This window comes from Delphinus delphis, chromosome 3 (assembly GCF_949987515.2).
Source record: "Delphinus delphis chromosome 3, mDelDel1.2, whole genome shotgun sequence".
Classification (NCBI taxonomy): Eukaryota; Metazoa; Chordata; class Mammalia; order Artiodactyla; family Delphinidae; genus Delphinus; species Delphinus delphis.
In genome coordinates, this window is record NC_082685.1 from 96,114,821 (window position 1) to 96,124,502 (window position 9,682).

Sequence of the window (9,682 nt, forward strand, 5' to 3'; positions counted from 1 at the left end):
TCTGAGCAGTGAGTCTTAGGCAATAAACACACACAGCAAAAAACCCTCAAAAACAGTAACACTACTACTTAATGTCCACTGAACTATAATTCTCCCCCTCTAAAATTGCCCTAATTTCTACCAAATATAGCCAAATTAAGACTGACTTATTTGCAAAATAAGTCTGGTTTCAATAAAGTTGGCCTGATCATTTACATAAATGTAATTGATCATACAGGCTCTTTTAAGTTGGCTCTGCTGGAACTTTTTACAAGAAATCTCAAACTGAACTTTTAAAAGGCCTCTCAAGTCCAGGAAAACCACACCAATCTGGTTTGCCATCAGATTCTGCTTGTGATATCTATAGATCTGGGTGGATTCCTCTCTTGAGTTCCCCAAAATATCGAGATTCCTGCACCTGCCAGGAGGCAGCCTTTCTTAGTCACCTGATGACAAGCCTGCTGGGAACATAAGAGTTTCCAATTTCTGGAGGAATCAGGTAGAGAGAAAAGATAAATGTTTCAATTCTACTTACAAAGGTATAATTTACCAAACTGCTGTAAGTCATAATTAGCTTGAGGAGAAAGGTTTCTTTATATCTGGAAAACACAGATTAAAACCAGTAATATTTCAGACAAAACCCAAAAATTATACCATATTCATCAGTTCACTCAGTCCTACGTGACTAATCCTTGATCTTAATCTTCTGTTAACAGTTTTGTGAAGCTATCAGGTTTTCCATTAGAATTCTTTAATTTCTTACCCAGTTCAGCAGTATGATCTGAAAGTTATCAGAAACCTGTACTTGTCAAAAAGTCATTTCTCTGACTCTTCTTGAAGATGAAGCATTTTTTGCAAAAGCATCAAAATAAAACAATAATGGTCCATAAATGACAAAACACTTTAAAAGGCACAGTTAAAGATCTGATTACAATGCAATTAACAAAGAAACTTGATTAATGCTATGAATACAACATTTAAGATAATAACTAGAGTGCTTGCTTCAGCAGCATATATACTAAAATTGGAACGATACAGAGAAGATTAGCATGGCCCCTGTGCAAGGATGACACGCAAATTCATGAAGCATTCCATATTTTTGATATATGTATACATATAGCTGATTCACTTTGTTATATAGCAGAAACTAACACAACATTGTAAAGCAATTATACTCCAGTAAAGATGTTAAAAAAAAGATAATAACTAGAATTATAACTGATAACATTTTACCAGGACATATCAGATTTTTAGAAATTCCATATAATTTCTAGAATATCTTTTTAATATTTACCCATACAATATTACCTAAGAAGGTTTATCGCCACTCATTTTTTTTTTTTAATTATTTTTTTATTTTTGCGGTACGCGGGCCTCTCACCGTTGTGGCCTCTCCCGTTGTGGAGCACAGGCTCCGGACGCGCAGGCTCAGCGGCCATGGCTCACGGGTCTAGCCGCTCTGCAGCACGTGGGATCTTCCCAGACCGGGGCACGAACCCGTGTCCCTTGCATCGGCAGGTGGACGCTCAACCACTGCGCCACCAGGGAAGCCCTATCGCCACTCATTTGACAATGCTTTCTATGTAATTTAACATAGCAAATAAGCCTAATTAGTTTATTATTCCTCTCTCTGAGATGCTTCAGGGGTCCTCTCTGAAGCATCCCAAAATTAGCTAGAGGTCAAAAGAACGTCAATTAGAATTTGATATTTGGAAATTTTGTCAAAATATCAAAAAGGTTTCAAAACACCTGGTCAAATAGTATCACGGGTCACTGTAGAATAGTACTTATTCACTTAATCAAAGTGACAATAAAAGATTTCAAAAGAAAATGGTAACAGATTACCAGTTAAAGAACTTATGGTTACTGGGGGGAAGGGGGGGGATAAATTGGGAGATTGGGTTTAACATATACACACTACTATATATAAAACAGATAACTAATAAGGACCTACTGTATAGCCCAGGGAACTCTTCTCAATACTCTGTAATGGCCTATATGGGAAAAGAATCTAAAAAAGAGTGGATATATGTATATGTACAACTGATTCACTTTGCTGTATAGCAGAAACTAACACAACATTGTAAATCAACTATACTCCAATAAAAATTTTAATAAATAAAATCCTCCCCCCCCCCAAAAAAAAAGTCGATCAATATTTTAAGAAAACTTTGTCCTCTTAACAGAGAGAAAACCAAAGTCAGGTTTTGTACCACATTAACATTAAAATTTACTTACTTTAATTTATTCTAACCTTAGCCCTGACTACACATAGTATTCCTTTCTAAAGATTCTTTTATTTCTCACAAACCTCCTACAACTTCCTATATCCATATTAATTTGTCCCTTATTTTCTTCCCCATTTAGAAATAACCAGCTTTAGGACAAAATTACTTTCTTTTCCCCTTAACAAAAAAACATTTCCATTCCTTACACCTTCTTTTTCCTTGGATACAAAGATATTTTACTTACTAATTTTTAGTAGTTTTAATTGCATATTTTAATTAGAATTCTTAACCTTAAAAGACCTTAGTTTCTAGCAAAAACTAAGTAAGCAATTATGAACTGTTTGTCTTATCAGCACATTCTGGTTGGCAAACTTATAACATTTCTATAACCTAATTTCTTTCCTCAGTGGGGTATAAGACATGTCCAAGGAACCCAAACATCTCAGTTTTTCTCTAATAAGACAAAAGTAGGTAAACTTAGACTTGTTTAGCAATTAATTTTCCAGTATCTTATTTGGAAATGATCTGAATATTCAATGAATTCCCATCATTTAACTTCATTTAGCAGTTTCAAGTTACCAAAAATCTAGAGAAAATATTTTAAGTAGACAGTCCTAAAACATAATTATTCCTAAAGAGTTCACCTAAAAACTCTTATCTCATTGACATTTAATTTACTTAAAAGTTTCATCTCATCAAGTTATATTTCTTGCTGACAAATTTTAATAACAGGAGTAATAAGATCTTATTTGATTTCTAGTAAACCTAGGTACAAGTATTACACTTAAATGATGATGACTCTATTGACCTTTCTTAATACTTAAAGGCCTTTTAAAATAAGTAGGGGAGGTTTGGGGAGTGGTAAAAGGATTGGTAGGCTGTGGATTGTTTCTCGATTCACATTTCTAGTCCTGTAAAGACTAGATTTGTAAAGCAAGGATAGCTGTTTTTAATTCCTCAAAGAATTGGGTGACCCCCTTAATGTTATCAAAGGAATGACATACCAATTCACCTACGTTGGAATGCTTTTCTTTCCCTCATTTTAGCTCAGAGGAGGTCAAAAAAAAATTTTTTTTTTTCTATCATCAGGCTCTGAATATCAGCTAAATTTAGGAGTTTAGTCAGACTGGTGGCCCCTCATCTTGGTAATCCATTTACAAAAACTTTTGAGGATGCTCCCTGGGTTTAAGAAATTCTTTAATTATGGCCCTCAGTTTGGCCTTTGATCTGAATAGTTTCACCTACAGCCTCTCGCCTACAGCCTCAGGTGGTCCCATTTCTAAAGTAACCATTTAATAGTCTCTTCGGAGTAGAAAGGCAACCCAGACAGAGGATTACTAGGATGAGTACTCAAATAAAGGAGGACAGAGGGAAGCAGGAGTTATGTCATCCTTAAACTTTGTCTGTTTTAGGTACCTTTTATATCATTAATCTTTCATTAGCATTCTACAACAAATCTTTCAATGAGGCTATTTTGGAATTTTGAAGCCTTTGGGGGCTTCTGCATACCAATTAAAACAGGTAAAGTATTTTAAGATGAGCGCTCTCTAAAATTTTAACAATTTAGAAGACTCCAACTCAAAGGGCCCAAGGAGCTAGCTCTGCAAATATTTTCTCTGGCTAATCTAATTTTAGAAAAGAGAAAAATTCTTACCACTCTTGCTTCCAGCAGACCCTGCAGGAAGGGAATCCAGGAGACTGACTGACATGATAAGAAATTGCTTTCTGCTGGCTTTCTCTGTGTGCACAAAATTCAGTTTTGGAGGGCCAAAACCCCATCTTGGCCATTTCAGGGCAGGATTTCTTTCAATTCTCAATTAAGTACTTGAAAGCATACATAAAACCAGCTGGTATCCCCAGAGTTGGCTGTCTGTTGGCCTTTGAGGCACAATTTCCCATTATCAATTCAGTAGTCTAATTCGGATATGAGATGTGATCTGAACAGCTTTCTGAGGACAGTGTGGTGGAGCGGATATGAGCTGCTTCTGAGTCTAGCTCCCCAGGGAGTTACCCTTGGGCCAGTTAGACTCTTCTAATGTCTCAGTTTCTCCCTGTGACAGTTTAAAAACGCCATGGGCGCTTACAGCACTAAATGATCAGTCCTTATATTGTGTGTCCCTGGAAGAGCAGTATTTACTTAATGGTTTTAGTGGGGTGCCGCTGTAGGACCACTACACATCACAAGGATTGATCCTCAGGCACTAGTTAGGTTCTAAGTCACCTGAGAACACCTTGTGGCTCGAAGCAGCAAATGTCCCTTGTTCTTTGGAGCTGAATAATTCAGTCTCTCACTATACTAACAAAAGTTTTGTTCAGACCAAATTTACATAATTTTTTCTAATGTGTTTCTCATATAAATTGTAGCATTCTCTTGATACTTTCTACATCCTACATCCTTCTTTTAATATCTCTTAGCCAGTTCTATATATAAACCTATTTCTCTTTAATGGTTACATGGTATATTATTTCTGGATGTACCAACTTTCTTTTTTAATCTTAAAAAGTATTTATTGATATCTCTCTGTAAGTGAATCAAGTGGGTGTAAAGCATTGGAAATCAGCTAAACCCCATTATAAAAATAAATTACAAAACAAAACAAAGACAGTGAAAGAGAGAGAAATTCTTACCAAATTCGTTCAGGGGCTGAGATGCAACCTGGATTGACCACATCTAGACCCACAGCTGGATGAGACGTAAGGCTGGACACTCTTGGGGCTGAGAGGTTTGGTGAGGTTGGGTGAGCAAATGCAGACCCTTTGAAGTAATACTGCGTGGTACCCATTCCATGGGTCCCAAATCTCCAGGTTCAGGGAAATCTTCCTACAGCTAAAACATGCATGGGAAACCCAGAGAATGTGGATGTACCAATTTTAAAAAAAATAGAAACTTAAATGGGATGGAAAACTTATAGATTTTTCCCAATCTCCTACATTTAGAGAACTCTATAACAATAGCTAGTATTCATTATGGTGACACAGACTTGTCTTTGGAATCATTTTTAAAAGACTAAAACTTATGTTCAGGATAATTTTGCTTTAAAGCATATTTTCAATGAAATTGTGGAGACCAAAGACCCCTGAATGCTCTTTATCTTACTATCCACCCTTTGGAAATATTCCTTATATTCATTCCTGACCAGCACTACTCTTTGCCGCCACTAGGTGACGCTCCAACCACAATGTCTCTATGAGCCTCAGAAAACCTTCCTACACAGTCCTAGGTCAGGCCCCACGTTAGACAATGCCGTGTTGAATGAAATCACATTGCGTGAAGTTTGTTTTGTAAGCCCAGTGAAGTTTACACAGAACCCCAGAGTGAGGATGACAATTGTAAAGCCCTCTATTTAGGAAAGCAGTGGTAAGGAAATGACTAAGGCAGGTGGGGTACTAGTGATAGGCCCAGCCTTTTTTTCCTCCTGGGGATGCCGTCATCACTGGTTGGCCCAGTGATACTGAAAGGCGAGGCCACGACCCAGCTCACACAGGTATCTTCCAGGACCTTCCAACTACCACAGCCTGGCCAATGTGTGCACTAGGGTGAGAAGGTCTGGGAGAAGGATGACCGATGTGGGGGCCTTAGGTCTGCACTGGCCGTGCTCTGCCCTGGTGTGATGAGGCCAGACTTCCACAGTCTGTGAACAAAGCTTGTGTCCCCATTTCCTGGAGTTCTTTTGGTTACATTCGGCTTCCCAAGTGAGTTTTGAGTCACTTCCCAAAAGAAAGACATGGACATGTCAGCTTCAAAGGAAGACAAATCTCCACACCGAGGTCAGTTTAAAAACATAGGCCAGAGTGTGTGATGTACTCACAAATGTGAAAGTGCCACAGAAAAAGAAGAAATCTGTGTGGGCCGGGGTACTAGAAAGGTTTCATGGCAGAGGGGACACTTAGAATGAGAGAGCTGCAATGTGTGCAGGGGGCTAGGCCCTTGGTGAACATGTGGGCACTCCACAAGGCCCCTCAGAGTCCTAGAGGCTTGGGGAGGCACCGCAGGAGGCCAAACAAGGCGGGCTCCCAGCCCCGCACTCTCACCTCAGCCCAAGCAGCTCCAGTTTGGTGGGCTTCTGTACAAGCCATGTCAAACCAAGCCCCCCACTGCTTTTTTCTTTTCTTTAAGTTGGAATCACTGATCCAGTCCAAAAAGCACACTGGGGGCCATCCCAAAGTCACACACACAGTGGGGAACATTTTGGACATGCCGAAGAGGGGAGAACAGGGTGTCCACGTAGACAAGAAAGAACCACATCTCACCTGACCCACAGTTTAGAAAAGCACGTTTGTCAAACCATGTAAAACTAAAGACAGTTTGTATTTGCCTCTCAGGTTCAATTAAGAGACATTTTCTCTTACCAGAGACACACATGGAGGCTCAGATGCAAAACACATTTAATACCTACTAAACCCCAAACCACACCCTTAGAACCTGAAAAGTAATTGAATCATCATTTCCATTGTCCAGATGTTTTTTTTTTTTCTTTTCCATCTTTTTACTTACTGTCTTAAAGCTATTAGTTACTCTTTGTCAGGATGCAGTGAGGGACTTCCCTGGTGGCGCAGTGGTTGGGAGTCCGCCTGCCAATGCAGGGGACACGGGTCGGGAAGATCCCACATGCCGTGGAGCAACTAAGCCCGTGCACCACAACTACTGAGCCTGTGCTCTAGAGTCCGCGAGCCACAACTACTGAGCCCACGAGCCACAGCTACTGAAGCCTGTGTGCCTAGAGCCTGTGCTCCGCAATGAGAGAAGCCACTGCAATGAGAAGCCCGCGCACCGCAACGAAGAGTAGCCCCCGCTCACTGCAACTAGAGAAAGCCCGCACACAGCAACGAAGACCCAATGCAGCCAAAAATTAATTAATTAATTAATTAAAAAAAAAAAGATGCCGTGAAGAAGGCAGCACTTCCTCCAGGGCTTAAATCTCTGGCTCTGAACCAGCCTTGGCAGAGGACACACTGGTAGACGTTTGACCAAAAAAAAAAAAAAAACTATCTCGTAAAATACTCTCTCACCAACTTCTGTTTCCCCTTATTTTACAAGATGTGGAATTAATTTCAGACTAGCTTCAAGAGCTTGAGTCAAGACATGAGTTGGGAAAACCAAGGGTCAGCACGAAGAGATTAACTCTTAAAAAGTTAAGAGAAGTCTATAATGCAGGTCTAAAGGAAAAGGACGATGTTGCTTTTCTACTCCACTGGTGAAAACAGAAGGTACCCCCTCAGTTTCCTGCTGTATTTCTGTGAAAGAAAACCCATCTCAAACCAACTTAAGCAAAAAAGAGAAATTACCAGCCCCGGCAATGGAAAAGTGCAGGGCCGGATCCACACAATCAGAGACAGGTGCTCAAATGGTGTCATCAGGCATTTCTCTCTCCCTCTCTTGTCTCCACTTTATTCTGATGGCCTCCATCCTCACTCAGGCTCTCCTGGAGGGAAGGCAAAACTCCAAGAGTTGCAAGCAGACAAACTTAAAGCCCTCTAGGAAGAGAGCCCCTGTGTCCCAATGTGCCAGGTACCAGGAGTTGCATCTCATCGTCTTGGATTGTATCATGTGCCCCTCCTTGAACATACTGGCTTGGTTCTGATTGGTTAGCTTGTGTCACGTGACCACCCCTGGCATTGGGATTTAAGAACTTACCAGAAGTCACCTCCTGCTAGAACTGAGTCTTAAAGGATGGAACCCAAATCAAGAATAGGGGAGGGGTGATTCCCCAAAAGGAAAAGATAGATTCTTTGCTGGAAGAAGGGATGTTGCCCTGGCAGAAACCACAGCTGTGTAGCCTCTTCAACGGCCCAGCTCTGCTGCTCTCTGTGTTGATCAGATAATGCACACCTGATGCCTTTGGTGGGCTGGAGAGCAGTTAAATAACAGAAACTATTGGCTAAGCGAGCTTGCCCATTCACTTATATGTTCATTACGTAAATATTTATTTGTAGTAAGCCACAAACTTAGACCCAGCACAGGTAGGGAGTGTTCCTGGGTAAACTGGCTTCCAGGAGCCACTATGTCAGGAAGCACCGCAGGCTTGCAGCTGGCTGGGTCCCCAGGGCCATATTTTGAGCCTTGTCTTGTTGTCAGCTACTTCTTCTGCCTTCCTGCGGGCCCCAGGATACAAGCCTTTTTTGTTTTTTTGTCTACTCTGTTTCCTGAGAGTTTCTCTACTCCCAACTTTGGCCTAGGACAGAGGACAGACTTGTCTTTCCAGCTACCTTTGACATTCTTGAAAACCAGGAAAAAGATTTTCTTCTTCACTAGAACTAGAGGTATACTGAGGACTGGGAAAACTTCAAAGATTCAGAAGTCTTACAGTTTTCTTATGGTCTTTATTCCTGGTCATCACCCTTTTCAGGTTCCCAAACAGGGACTCCCTGAGCCTTCCTGACATTTCTGCCTTCTCTTTCTAGCATGAAATCAAACTCCCAGTATCCCTCTCCCACCCCTGTGGGTCAGCAGTACCAGCTGCCACTTAGCAGCAGAGCTCGTACTCTGGGCCAGGCACCGTGGGGAACACTTCAGGAGAGCATCTCATGTAATCCTCGTCTCTCCTCTGAGAGAGGTTCCAACACCATCCAATCTAACACCGTCCACCAAAGAGGAAACCTGGGGCTGGAGAGATAAAGTCACTTGCCTTAATTCACATGGCCAGTCAGTGGCAGCCGAGGGACTGGAAGTAGGTCTTCCTGATCCTGAAACCCTGCTCTCAACTTCTACACACTGTCCCCCCGTGGACCTCTGCTTCAGAAAGTCCTTTCCCAGCACAGAAGCCCAAAGGCACAGAATGACAAGAACAAACAAGGGTGTGCTGGAAGAATACTCTGGACCCCAGAGAGACACAGGAAGGCCATTGGCACCTCCAATGACCACAGGGCTGAGTGATTTCAATCTTGATGTCTGACAACGCATGCTCTCCAGCCAACATACAGAGGGGAAGCTATAATAGGGGTTTTCTTCATGCATTACCCCAACTGGTACATAGCCAGAATCACCTCTATCACCTATATTTTTAGTAGTTGAGTGTTTCTCAAATTTATTTCATCCATGTGCCCATCAGAGAGGTGAAAAATTCTTACTACCGCTACCCCAAATTCTGGTTTGGTCCCCAGTGGTCTCTCCCCTCCCATTCTATCTTTTGCGTTTTCCTATGTCACCAACCAAAGAATTTGCCAAACGTCGCTTCCTATAGATTGAATTGCAAAAGAAATCCCCTTTTAAAATTTTCCATATATAAAATTATTGTGCAATATTGAATATGATTTTCAGAATACACCCAGGCATGTTTAACATCTCAGATGGCATGGGCTCCAACCAATCAGAACCACTGCTGGTCCTTACAGCACGCTGGCAAATTCTGGCAGAACATAACTGAAGCAGGTCCTGCTGTTTCTGCTAGCTTGCCACAGAACTCCACTAGGTGAGAAGAAAACAAAAATGGAGATTGCATAATTCTCTTTCACCTTTCTTTTATGTAAATCTTTCT

At 41.2% G+C, this 9,682-nt stretch overlaps 1 non-coding gene across 1 annotated transcript; it reads left to right on the forward strand.

Moving 5' to 3' along the window:
- Positions 1-973: 973 nt before the first annotated feature.
- LOC132423809 (U6 spliceosomal RNA) lies at positions 974-1,080 on the forward strand. The gene has a single exon (XR_009519112.1). It is a non-coding gene; the product is annotated as a U6 spliceosomal RNA (small nuclear RNA).
- The last annotated feature ends 8,602 nt before the right edge of the window (positions 1,081-9,682 follow it).